Below are 14,506 nucleotides of genomic sequence, written 5' to 3' on the forward strand. Positions count from 1 at the left end.
TGAAAGGCTGTATATAAAATAAATATTGATTGATCGATATTGATTACTATTACACTGTAAAATCCATTATATGAAATTACAGTAGTTTAAGTAAAAAACAAGCAAGCAAGAAGCAATTAGCACTACACTACACTAGTGATTACCGAACTAAAAAAGTCTCACAGCGTGTGTAAACCTAAACCCGGAAGCTCACCGAAGTCCCATACAATGGCAGTGTGTGTGCGGCAGGTTGCTCAGCAACCTGGCGCAGGCCCAGGCTGTCAAGTCCTCCTCGCCGGTGTCGGGTATAGCGGACAGCGGATCACAAATGAAGCGCGGCTCCTTTAAGGGGCCGAGAGCTGTAGCCACGTCTTTGGTTTACCAGGGGACCAGGTCAAGGAATACTTAAAAGGGATATAAACTTTCTATAGCCTTGTTTTATTTCCCCTCCAGAGGTGCATTGAATTACCGTGCCCACACGAGCATGGCTTCCACAGGTCCAGCTTTCTTGGCTGTGTTGCTTATTTTCATCACAAACCCGCTTCCATCTTTCACATGGGATACTGATCTGGAGCTATTTGACTTGGTGGAAGAGATTCAGCAGAACTTTTATGAATTTCTGGCGGTTGCTCAGGTAAACTTTTTAATTGTAATCGTCCTTCTGCTGACATTACTGGTGTTGCAAATTGTTTTACTGAAGGGATGTACTTCCGCTTTACAGAGGTTCCAGTGAGTATTCCTTCATCAGCGGGGTGATAGGGTTTCATTTTCACTCAAATCGACAGGAATGCTTTGCTTTCTAATTTACAAGAAGTAACAGGAACTGCAGAGGAACGTTTTTGTGCGTTACAAAGTGTTCCATTGTTTATTAATTCTGTTTGTTGGGAGCTCGACACGGATTTAAACTTTTGAATGAAACTGGTTTTCTATTAATTTGGTTCGTTCTTCTGTCAATCCAAAATTAAACAGTGAGGGACTATTGATTGATCTGGATGTAAGGATGGTCTGAAGTGAGCAATGCATTTTATATTTGTACCTTTGTGAGAGAGAGGGGTGCGCGACCGGTAAGGGAAATGGAACTAACAGGGAAGCAGCTTTGACATGAGGATAATTAAGTATGCGAAAACCAGGCTAGGTTAGTTTCACTATTTTGCAAAAAAAAAAAAAAAAAAAAAATGATATTGTGTGATGAATAGGCTTGGTTTTCGGCATGAGTAAGTTTAACAATTTACGTGATGACGTTTTCCTTTTCATTGCAGTAGCCGTCTGCAGTTTCTCAGAAACGAGACTCTTGACATTGCATCTGTTCAGGCGCAGAATTTAGTATGTATCTCCTGAACCAGCAAATATTTAAGGATGCCAAAACGGTTTACATAGGGTTAACACCGATATTCAGCTATCATCACACATGTATATTTGTTTGACAGTTGTATGAATGCTTAAATGTGCATCTGACGGGACTTTTGTTAGTCCCTTTGTAATATAGAATCAGAAAACTATAGACAAATTATTATATTAAAAAAAAAAAAAAAAAAATACTATCGCTAATGCTTTACCTAGGGCTAGAAGCAAAGCCCTTCAGTTAAATATAAATACAGCTATTTAGGATATTCATGTAATTGCAATGCAAATTTACTTAAGCAGTTAAACCGTTTGAATAACAGATTTGGATAGCAGCAGAGGGAAGGGTTCTAGTGCCTTTGCACAGTCAGTATGCTGGAACAAATTTAGCCAATAGAAGATACCAGAGTTAAGAGCCTCCAAAGTGGATGTCAGGCCAGAAATTGCTTCAGCACCCCAGAACTCGAAAGGGATAGCAGATACACACTTGTGCTTTTAATATGCCCCCCCCCCCCCAAGTCTACACTTTTTGTACACTCACTAGTGGTGTTTTGCTGGTTTACATTAATCCAGACAGCAAATAATTGATGGAACAGATATCAAAACAAACAATGGTTTCTGTGTAAATTCAGCTAAGCTATGTATAGTACATTGTGTTGTGTACAGTTGGCAAAATTGAACTTGTATCCATCTCTTGCAGAGTGGCCCTGATGCCAGTGCAGAAAGGTCTGTTGAACATTCTGAGTCAGGCATTTTATTGATTTGAAATAAAATAATCTATGTTCTAGCAATGTGATCAAGCCCATGCTAAATACTGTACAGTATGATGTCAACTGGTTAAGATAAACTGCTTTATTTGCCTTTATGGCTGATTCTATTGCAACAGGTACATGAATTAGACCTACCTTGATTTCTGGTTGGGTAGCCTGCAATAAGTATGATCAGTTAAGAGCAGGTTTAACAGGGGCCTAGTTGTTCACATTACTGGCACTGATTAATGGTAATGGCTAACTCACCGTAATAGAAGGATATTGCTGTAACGACCAACAGATGGATGCGATTTTGCCGAAGATGTGTATATATACTGTACATACTGTAGCTTAGCTGATATTTTATAGAGTTTGCTGATGTGTCAATTATTTGCTGTATTGTATGTAAACCTTGCAAAATACTATTGGCGAGTGTACATTTAAGTAGGATCCACTTTACAATTCTCATTTTATTTCCCGACTTTGAAAAACCAGGGGAAAATGTTATGATGCACTGAAAACTGTATTGACCTCCACTAATGATATCTTTACACAGCAGCTAAAATAATTATGAACCCAGTTTTCCAGATGCTTGTTTTTAAACTGAGGCGTGAAAGCTGCTGACAGTTCTTTGGCAGGAGTGTCCCAGTCCCAGAATAAACTACTAGCCCCGGCCCTTTCATTACAATTACACAGACAGGAACCAGCCTGAGGCTCAAAAGAAGGTGAATTGCTATTAAGAAAAACAAGTCAAGATCTTTAACGTGAAACTGTCACTATTAAAATCATTAACACTTAACCTCAGTTTGGTATCATTTAGGTGCCAACCTCCCAAAACACTCTTTCTGCTACACTATGTAAATGTTCACACAGGCTGATCCGTTGGTAACAGTTGCAGTTTTGAATTATCTCGCTGCTGTCAGAGAGAGGTAGTAAAATATTCAAGAATGAATGAAGTTAGTGTTGGAGAGTGCTATATTAATCAGATGAAAATACATCATCACTTATGGTAAATCCCCTTTTTTTTCCTTGTTGGAGTTGATTTTGGAATGTGTGGAATTCTTTCCTGGACGCTTGCTTGGTATTTGTTAACAGAGTGTTTCCAAACTGCCAACCGGCTGTAATTTAAAAGGTCAGGTCAATTTTAGGAAAATGTATGAAAACAAACAAAAAAAAGTTACTGGGTTAGCCATACAACAGCATTGAAGATGAACTTTGTAATGTAACCTTAAGCTGAGGAGAAATGAAGCACTTTGTGGCTTGGAACTTGGTTTCAGGTTTCTAGGTTTCAGACAATGCATGGCACACCAGGGGGAGACCTGGGGTTTGATACAGCAAAGATGCCTCAAACTAGGCCTCCTGGAACCAGGTTGAAAGCCACTGTTCCCTCAACTTTAGACAAACATTTGAAGAAGAATTATTTTATCAGCACCTTACATGTTTTAAAATGTGTCTAATTTGTATTACTAACTCATTTTAGCACAGTAGACTCTTGCTTGTCCGATCCAGTTAGGGACAGATTTGTGACTTGTTCGGAATACTGTTTGAAATCTGTACTATTCCTTCTCTAGTCTTTTATTTTATGTTTTGGATACCCTCAAGTTATTGAATCAAAAAGTACAGGGGCAAATGTTTTTTTGTTTTTTTTTGTTTTTTTTTGTTTGCAGCTTTGTAATATGCATGAACCTATTTACTTAAATGATGATCTGCACTATAGACTACATATGGAAGCCACCAGTTGCAGTGATGTTTGAATTTACCTGTGTGTGAATTGTTTTCACAACTGCTTTTATTGTGTATTTCATTGTTATGATATTGTGATTTGCCTGGTAGGTCTGATTGTGAAACAGAGGTTCAGATTAGCAAGAGTAGGGCCTATACTTTGCTAGAAAAAGTCACCTGGCAGCATCAGACAACCTCTTTAGCAAGCCTGTCTGGCAGTTAGCACCTTACTTTAAATCTGCTGTTTTGTCTCCATGAAAATTATTGTAGCTCTAGATGTCAGAACCTCCACTGTGGTTATCACTAACAAGTTGGTAATGCCTTTGGTAAAAGTCTACAATACGTGAAGGTGTCTTGAAAGTATTGTTTTGTTTCCAGAGAACAGACTGTCCTGTTTTTTTGATTTGGAATCGGCTAAACAGACATTTCAGAATGATTTGATTTTCCTGGCATTATGTATATATTTTTTATTTAAGAGTGAGGACTGGGTAATTTGAGTATCAAATTAATTTGGCTGAAGCTGGTTCAGCTTTCTCACAAACCTCTCAAATGAAGTATCACCTTGTGCTGCTGGTTTTGCAGTCCTTTATTAGAACTAATCTTGGTCTACCTAATGCTATTGTTAACTTAGGTTAGGCAGTCCAAGATTAGTGCTAACCATGGTCTGAAATAAGCTGGTAGACTCCTCAATGAAAGAGAAATAAGCCGTTCAATTAGATGATTGCAATCAGTATCTCACTTCTCAGTCCAACAAACAAAGAAAGCTTTGTTGAATGCATCTTTTGTTTTTATGGTTTATAGTAAACAAGGTTGAGATATAGTCAAGTTACATTAAACTTGTGATTTTAAGACTGCTATGTGCATTTATTATTTTTTTGTATAAACCACCACAGCAGCAATTAAATGATGGATGGGGTCTTCTCAAAATACTGGTTTATTACATTTAAGAAAAAAAATAGATGACCTTACTTTACAATTGGGCATTTTACAGTACCTCCGTTTTACTACTAGATCAGTACATAATACATTTTTACTAAGTTGGAGAAATGGTGCCATTTGTCTTGAGCCCTTGTTAAATTGTGATGAAATGCCACTGTACATTTACTTTATGTGATTTGTTTATAGAGTGTATGTACAGTATTTGTTTATTTTGCTTGTATGCAAACAAACCAGTGAATGAATGACATGCCCTGTCTTTACCATGTTATCACTTTGTTTGCTGTTGTAAAATAACCCCTAACAGCTGCCATTATGAATACACTATTTTTTATTATTTGCTTATTTAGCAGACACCTTTATCCAAGTTGACTTGCAGAGACTATGGTATGTGAACTGTACATCAGCTGCAGAGTCATTACAACAACATTTCACCCAAAGGAGGTTAAGTGAATTGCTCAGGGTCACACAACGAGTTGGTGGCTGAGCTGGGATTTGAGCCGGGGACCTCCTGGTTACATGTCTGTTTCTCTAATCACTGGACCACACATTTGTCCTGTTTGCTTAACACAGCACTGTAATGAACTGCAGTTTATTTTTAATAACCAAAGATGAAACAACAAAGGTGTTTCTCAGGTGCACAGCCAAAACCAAGGCATATGAGTGAGCAGCATTAATCTTGTGAAACCAGGCAGAATACCGAACCGTTGTTGGTATAGTAACTGCATTGCATCCAGCAGTGTCTAGCTTAAACTTATATTCATCAGATTTTTAGAGCAGCCCCACTCCTCTCTTTTAATGTTGACTCAAAAACTGAGAAGAATTTATCTTCATGAATTCTGTTTTGAAGATTCAGTATCCTGTTCTCTAATAGAAAAGACATGATTCTAAAGTAGTTTCTTTAATTGATATTCCAGCAAGATACATTTCCCTTTTCTTGTTTTAATTAATAATAGATTAACCAACATTTTGAACTCTCTGAATTAAATTTTAGTAACATTTTAGAGCCTAATAATGTAAAATATCTTATTGCACTGAATGTTATGGAATAGGCTACTGAGACCTCAATGGTGGTCAATATATCATTTACATGATCTTAACTGATTTAAGATAAATTGTAAATAAACCCATATTATTCAGTCCTTGTCTACCTGGCTGTGTTTATGTAACTTTTTTTTTCCTTTCTTTTGATTTTAGTAGTTTCTGTGGAAATGATTTGTAGCACTCTTTGCAGTCATTTTATTTTTTTTCAGGAGTGTACCAACAAATAATTATTGTTACTTATTACTTTGCCTGGTGTTTATTATTTGCAGCTATTTCTGTGAACTCTGTTAGAAACACTCGCCTACTACAAACAACAGCAGTTCCATAGTCTTTCTCAACAGCTTGAGCGGGAAGGTCATGTGCTTGTGGGCTGATTTGGAAAGCCCACCCTCTACAGGGCTAAGATGGCACTTCAGTCTGTATGGATTTTATTACATGTGCAATGCTCTACATTAAGGAGGGAACAGATACACCAGATACTTGTATAACTGACAAGATTGCAAATTATCATTCCCTTTTAGCACAAAGCCAATGCTACTATAAATAGTTTGTGTCTGAAGGAGGAAGGTAAAAAAATTATATTGGTTTGATGGCTTGATGTGCTGAGCTGTTAATAATAATAATAATAATAATAATAATAATAATAATAATAATAATAATTTCTGTTCTACATCACTTTCAGTCTGATGGAGAACCTTTTAAATCCTTCCTACACAGCTCCATTGGGAAAGTGTAACCTAGTGCAGTAGAAGGCAGGCCTGGATTAAAACAAAATCACATTTAAATAGAAAATGATATATTTTGGTTGAATGATGTAAGGGTTAAACTGGAAACATGACCTTTTTTTTTTTTTTTTTTTTTTTTTTTTTTTAAAAGAACCAGTTCGTCAATGACTTGAAATAGAAAATTCAGAATGTGCCAATATTTAATACATTACTGTTTTCAGTAAATATTTAGTAAAACTGCTTTTTGGACGGTTTATCACAGAGTGCACTAGTGTTAAGCTCTTCTGCAGGGAAGCTTTCAACCAAAACCAAGTACCTCTGGCAGTGGCAGTATGGCAGTGTACGTCCAAGACTTTTACAAAATCCTGCACAGGCCTCCTCTGTAAAACAATCCATTGTGATTTAAACACTGGTTTATTACACCTAATACAAAAGTTTTTAATACCTTTGTGGCAGCCATTTTGAATGTTTCCTTTCAACAGTTAATCTGCCTAATAAATAAATGAGAGACAAACCTGTGCGAGTGATTATACTGGAAATAATACACTGACCAAAACAATGCAAGGACAAGAGGTACAATTTGCAGGAAGCTGCTTGAATAATCTTAATCCACAGTCATTTTTAAAGCGTGAACGCTGGTTGTTTGATGCTGTTGGTACTCCACCAATGGGACTTGTATATAACTGGTAGAGCCAGTCCCTCTGTGGAAAACCTTTCCTGTAAATATGTGTTCTGTGTTGTGACTTTTAATTGTTTAATTAAAAATCCATTTGGCAATACTGCCCAAGAGAATTTCATAGTGATTTTTAGGATTCATTGGTAAATACTTGCTTTAAAAAAAACATTTATTACATTTGTTAAAATCATTATTTCATTGGGTGAGAATCTGAATGAATAGACACAGAACACAAATTATTAGGCACTTACAAGTTTCTTTAATCGAGTGGTTCACCAGAAACAAAACAAAAAATATTTTTATGGGTTTTGTTGCTGTATAGCTGTGCAGTGCTTCTGTAGAATGTATTATTTGCACTCTGAACTGGATGACTGCCGGCACCTACTTTTTAAAGATCGTTATTTAAATCAATCATTAAAATAAATTGCTCATTAATAGGTGGTAGATATATTAGTTAGATAATAGATATTAATGGACTATTAATATTAATATACATATTATGAATGGAAATTACTGTGTGTTTGACCAATGAGCTTGAACAGCACGTGCATTTTGGACAGATTTGTTGTCTAAGTGCAACAGTAGGTTATGCAATAAGATTTATTTATTAAGACATTGAGAATGAAAATACAAATAAATCTTTTGTACAAGACTAAAGCTTGGCTACTTGTAGTGTAACTGTAGGTATTGTGCTCTTTACACTATGTGCTGTACTAGTGCTAACCCTGCGGATTGATTTACTGTACCCATGGCAGTCATTAGGTACATTAAGAAAGGGATGACTATGATTAGGAAGTCCAATTGATTAATCATTGCCTTTAAATATCTTGGGGTCTCAAGCTTGTCTTTTATTCTAAGACATGTGCACCCAGCATACTGTGCCTACTGCATTCACATTTCTTCCATTCTTCATGTATTACAAAAGGTGCCATGTTGGCCATGAATGTTAATGTGTGTTTCATTGTGTATGCAGTAACATTAAGAGTGGTATTTTCTAGTCAGTTATATCCATTTTAAAATGTAGCCTAATCAGAATGGTACATTTTAAGGTCAGTTAAAATTGATTTATATACAGCATTTGTCAACTGCAGTATTTTATAATGAAGCATGTCTTTTCTGAAGCTCATTTGCCAAGACTGATATGTATGTCTGACCATGATCAATGTTTTAGGAGATATTTGAGGTCAAGGTTCACAAAAATGCAACTTCTCTCATTTGCATTTAGGAGGCGCACAATACCTTTTCCCCCATTGATGTACCTCAGTAAGTTGAATGGCCCCCTGTCTTTTGTGCTATGACATAGAAATCAGTACATTTTAAGTTTTGTATTATTTAAAACCTCAACACCAATGATACTGTTTGAGCTAAGAAGTACTAATTGGGCCAATTCACTGGGGTTTATGTTGTCCTGATTAACATAGTGACTGAATGCAATATATATGATTGGAGTACAATGATTGTTCTCCAAGCTAGAAGATGGATGTTCCGATACATTTTTGTAATTCATACAGTACAACTGTATAATGTATAAAAGAAACAAACAAAAAAAAAAAAACAGTACAAAAACATTATTTATTTATTTTAACAGGCTCATCTTGACTGCTTTGTGGACTATCCATCTTGCTCACAGCATCTCTCTTCTGTCGTATTCTTCTGATATTGATTGAAACTTTAGCAGAGACTAGACCCCATTTCAGGGAGCAGACCCTGCTTACAAACACCACTGTAGTCTGTCTGAGCAGTGCAGTGTGAGTTTTGCACAGCAGATGACAGCATTTGTCTGATTTTAATCCCAAAACTGTCAAATACTTCCTTCTTCAAGGAAAAAATAATGTCTAAATACAAGTGTGAACTTCCTGTAAACAACAAAACCATAACGTTGTGTCTTGTGCTCAGTTGTAAACATGAGTTTGCTAAAAATAAACAAAGGTTGCCTGAAATCTGACCTGTAGCTAATGTTTCTTCCTCACATGAAATCTACAACAACTAGATTAGGTTGGGCAGCTGTTGGAGTTGTCCTAAATAGCTGCTGAAACAAAATATCATATAGAAAGGCTATGAAATCACTGCTGTCTGTGCAAGCGACATGGTTTGTTGGACACCTCCCTAGAACTGCAATACTTTTGGGGACCAGTTTTAAATATCTGAATAATAGTGGTGTTGTCAGTGTATTTGACATTATCTGAGTGTATAGTTTCTTCATCTTTTTCAGTAGTGTAGTAGGCCTGCACATCACATCTTTTTACCCTCCCAAGGCATGGAGAGAGAATTCAACGAATCAAGGTCTTTGCGCCACAATGCAATTGGCTGGTAAAGACAAATAAGTAACAACCACTTTCTGCACTCTCTTATGGTCTTTAAAGTATCCCCTGCAGAACAAGTTTATGCTGCCAGTATATGGTTTGGATCTGCAACTATTTGGTTATCAGCCTATTGGTTACCAATGTAGTGAATATGAGAAACCAAAACAAATACAAATACAAAAAAAAACAAAAAAAAAAAAAACACATAATATGTTCAGGTTTAATTACATGATAGCGTTTCCTAAATTGCAATTAACTTACAATTAATGTGAGTCCCGTTCTAAGACTTTACGGTCGACTTCTTCCGGAAGGCAATTTACAAACACTCAAACCCGTTTGGAAGCTCGTGGTCGTCGCACCTTTACGGCTTTATCAGCTCGTTTGTAGAGTTGATGCACAGGGATCACATACCAGAAGGGTTATGTTGGTCTATTTGGTTCTGTCTGCCAGCCAACCACTTGATGGCACTGGTGTGGAACGAGAGCTCCAGACTATTGAGAGAGCTTGTAGGCAGGCCTTTAGGCGTATTGTGAACTGTAAATGAGGAGGAACAAAGGGGGCTCTGTCAGGCGTTTTGATATTATTCACAATTCCTGGTGATTTAAGATCAAGTTTACTGCCTGTTAGAATGACCCCTAGATGGCGCTTCAGTTCTGTGTATGGTCAATATGTGTATTTAGGTATTATTATTATTATTATTATATTATTATTATTATTATTATTATTATTATTATTATTATTAGTTTCAACAGACAAATTCATTTGAGTTAAAATCAGAAAGCTCCATGTTTCCTGGTTTTCTAAGCCTATTTCATTTGGCGTTGCTGTTTGTGTGCTTATTTATTCGGGTGTTGTATTTTCCATTCATGAGGCTATGGTTAAAAAAAAAAAAAAAAAAAAAAAAAAAAAGATAAACTGTGTGTTTATACACACTGCAAGAAATATCATTTATTATTTAAAAACAAATACATGTTTTTTTTTTTTTTTTTTAATAATTCTATTAGTACTTAACAGCTGCAGTTGATTTTCAGTACAATATGCTTGACTAACCATTTCTAAACAGATTTCTATCTTTATCGTTTTGTTTTCATTTTGTGGGCCTACAGTATAGCACTCGCTGGCAGTGAAAGCATATGGGCTGGTACCTTGGTCTATGAATTACAGTGTCGCTCGTTTACCTCAACTCACCAAGTCTATTTTAATAATGAGGATCAGATTTATGGTTTTGCTAATTTTTGTATATGCAGCGAGAGCACTCCAGTGTTTTGGGGATTGATGGCTTTCATTAACAGGGTTGAATTGCAGTGGTTAAGTCAAAGGCATAATTGGACTGACCTTTTTTGCTTTTTTTTTTTCTAGATAATTCAGTGCAGAATATTAATTGTGTTTTTTCTCTATGAATTCAAGACAATGATGTCATCATCTTTTCTATGATTCCTGGTTAAATGCAATCCCTTTTCTCCACTACAAAGGTAGTAGTTGTGATTCACTGTGTCTATTATGTCAACATTTGAGGTAAAATGTCATTTTAGTGTGTTTTGTGAACAGTATTCTGATCACCTTTAAACTAAATGTTGCTCAAGCTCTAATATACAGTAGTGTGTGCGGCCCAAGTCACATGTACTTTTTGTTGTTTCATTGCATGTATGAAATTGACTTCAAGACTTTTAATGCTTTAAGATGTTTGTTTATTAAACATTTTTAACCTGATGGATTCAAAAATGTAGTTACCAAGATTCTATACAGTGTATCTTAATTTATACCCCCCCCCCCCCCCCCCCCCCCCAGCCTACAAACTAGTCTAGAGATTTAAATCTAGTAATGAAAAATAAAATTCTGTCTTCGTAAAAATTGCCCTTTTGTTTCGCTGCTTGTATGAAATCGGAGAGCCTGGTGCACAAGGGACCTGGCACCTGGTTAATTGGTAGTTTAAAATGTTCTGGGGTTATTTCACCTGGTATTATCTGGATTCATCATGGCAGATGTTTCCAGTCTTAATTGCATTTCTTATTTACTTGGAAGCCTTTTTATTTTTTTTGGCATGTCAAAAAACAGTGAACAGTTTTAAACATCCTATGAAACATGCACTGATTTTATGAATGTGTACTGCATGGGTCACTATATATATATATATATATATATATATATATATATATATATATATATATATATGTTGTTAAAACACAAGGGCAGAACTGTAAGTGTAAACATCTTAATCTTTTGTTTAAGTATAGTGTCCTGCCTTGACCACTTGAGTCAGTATATGGGTAAATTATGACTGGATTCCAGGGATGCCTTAAAGAAACAAAATATAGAATTTACTACAGAAATAACTTGGGAACACTTTGCAGCACCTTTGACAAAAGCCTGAGTTGCAATAAACATTTTTATTAAGATATATCTGACATTTGTTTGTGCTTATATGTCTTTGTTTTTATGATGGCATTAGGCTTTATTCCAAATCATATTTTTTCAGCATGTAAAGTGTCTCTTCTCTTGTGTTCATGTTAAGTAGATTATGGCACAATCGCATACTAATGTTAGAAGTCTGTCAGAACTGATCTGCATGCTTCTTGGTCACGTTAGAGGGATTTAAATAGGAATTCCCTTAAATGACTGCTACTTATTTCAAAATCAGAATTCTACAAATACTGCTTCAGTATGCTTACTCAAATTCCCTGTATTCTACAAATACTGCTTCAGTATTCTTATGCAAATTCCCTGTATTTCCCCAACAGTTAGTTTAAATGTGTAGTAGGCCTATATGTGAAGTGAATTGAGGTGGATTTCTCCTGTTTTCCATTTTGACTGTTCTTTTGTAATTCTTGTGCTGGGAATGAAAGTTATTTGGGGGATCTTTCCAAAACAGACCAAACAAAGCACTGGGTAGTGCATGGCCCCAGAGTAGAGGGCCAGAGAGAGATTTATTTTCCCCCTTAAACTTTATTAGCAGTATAGCAGTTACAGAACAGAAATGTGACAGAAACACCAGCACTTTGTTTTTTGCACATTACTCCTTCAAACAAGAGCTTTCAAAACTAAAAGAAATGAGAAAAAAACAAAACCGGTATGTATTTTTATTTGGAAGCAAGTCCTTTTATAAGGCACAGAAGCTTTAAGCCTGAATACTCTGAAATCTGAGACCTCACTCTTCATATTTTAATTTCAGATGCATTACAGGGGGCCTACATATCTGTGTGTTTTAATACAATAAGTGAATACAGTTCTGATTAGATTATACTGGATACTATTACAGTAAAAATAGGGATTTGTTTCCTTGAACGATATTATGAAAATGTTGCCAAGGTATGACCACAGTATTGCATCTTCTGATGTGTGTTTGCATTTTTTATATGACTGGGTAATCCTCTAAACCTCAGCTAATTGGAAGCCAGATATTTTAGGCTTAAATTTTGCCTCAAAATTATTGAAAGTAGATCGGTCTAGATGCACGTATGTCTCCCTTTTGTCGTGTAAATTGTGGTTTGACCTGGTTGCCTGCTTTTGTTGGCCCTTGTTCCAGTAAAGCTGTTCAAAAGCCTCCAAGGACACTGGAGATATTGCAGGGCAATACACTGGTGATAAATAGAAAGATATACATTGTAATGTAGGGACTGTGCAGTTCTGTGCACCTGTTTGAGGGAAGGCCGTGAATCCTGCTTTTAATAGAGTAAATGTTTACATTAATTTCATTAAACCAGTCCAGTATACAATTTTAACAACTGCATAGATGGAACTAAATATACATGTCTTGCTTGTATTTTGTTTTGTAAATTTTACATGTTTTCTCATGTGTACATGTGTGATTTACATGGTCGAGTTAAATGTTTTAGTAACAAAATAAATGTATGTTCTACATTCTGTCTATTCTGTCCTACTATTGCTGTAATAATAAATAAATAAATAAAATAAAAAATATTAAATGCATTAAAATAAAAAAATACATTAATTTTTTTATGGTAAATGTGTATCTTGCTTGTGACACTACTGTGAAATTTGTGTACTAATATGATTTTTAATGTTGTAAACAGGACATTAGTTTTTATTACAAAGCACTTTTGGCATGTTTCGCGGCAAAAATAAGTGCTATCAAAAATTGTGTGGACTAATATATAGTCTTTTTTAAATTAAATATAAATAGCTTATTGAAGCAAATTTCAAACTTGCATCGGAAAAGGGCCCCAGACCTTTTCACTTGTACGTCACTTTACTTCTACACAGTGCTACACTCTTCACATAAAAGTAATAGTGAATTTGCAGGTCATATGATTACCAATATCAATAATTGGTAGAAAACAAAATGCCACAATATGTTAATTATCTTCCCAGTCCCAGTATGAACTTGGTCACATTTATTTGCTTGATGAGAGCTGATATGTAGGATTTGAGTCAGTTGTGGTTTTCTTCTGAGTGTTTGTTAAATTGTGTTTAGTGCAAAGATTCTGTTGGATCTTGAGGGATGCTGAGGACATGCATCATAGGCTTAATCAGTCCAGTAGAAAAATAACAATCATAGCCCAGTCCATGCTGCAGCCAAGTCCTTTCCTGTAAATAGGGTTCAAGTTGCATTTTATTTGTAAACCTCAGAAGCTTCATCCAAGATGATAGCCGCTATATTAAGACAGTTCAAGTGTTTTACGACTTTAACATCCGTGTTTGGTACGCCTATATTTACACAAAAAAAAATTGAATATTTCTATATAGTGTATTTTGTTGGAAAGTTTAAACAATAAAAAGCCCACACATGTAGTGTGTGTACCTGTGTTACAAATAATAGCATGATACTCCACAACACATTTTATTTTTTTTTCAAATATCTCTTAAATAATAAACTAAGTAAGGATACAGAAGAGGCTGTGCATCTGCTCATTTTATTAAACTCTACAGTTTTTCTGTAGTCTTAAAGAAAATGTGTCAGCTAAAAAAATCCTTGACATTTAATTGTATAAAAGGCTGCTTGGACTAGAAGCTTACCGTTGGAACTTTGTGTCAGCGCAGTTCAGTCCCCAGGACAAGGACACAGAAGTATTT

The 14,506-nt window shown here is 35.6% G+C and overlaps 1 pseudogene; it reads left to right on the forward strand.

Moving 5' to 3' along the window:
* The first annotated feature begins 251 nt into the window (after window positions 1–251).
* The window catches only part of LOC121312470, a 50,489-nt pseudogene continuing 36,234 nt past the window's right edge, over window positions 252–14,506 (forward strand).

The sequence above is a fragment of the Polyodon spathula genome, chromosome 3 (assembly GCF_017654505.1).
Source record: "Polyodon spathula isolate WHYD16114869_AA chromosome 3, ASM1765450v1, whole genome shotgun sequence".
Taxonomy (NCBI): domain Eukaryota; kingdom Metazoa; phylum Chordata; class Actinopteri; order Acipenseriformes; family Polyodontidae; genus Polyodon; species Polyodon spathula.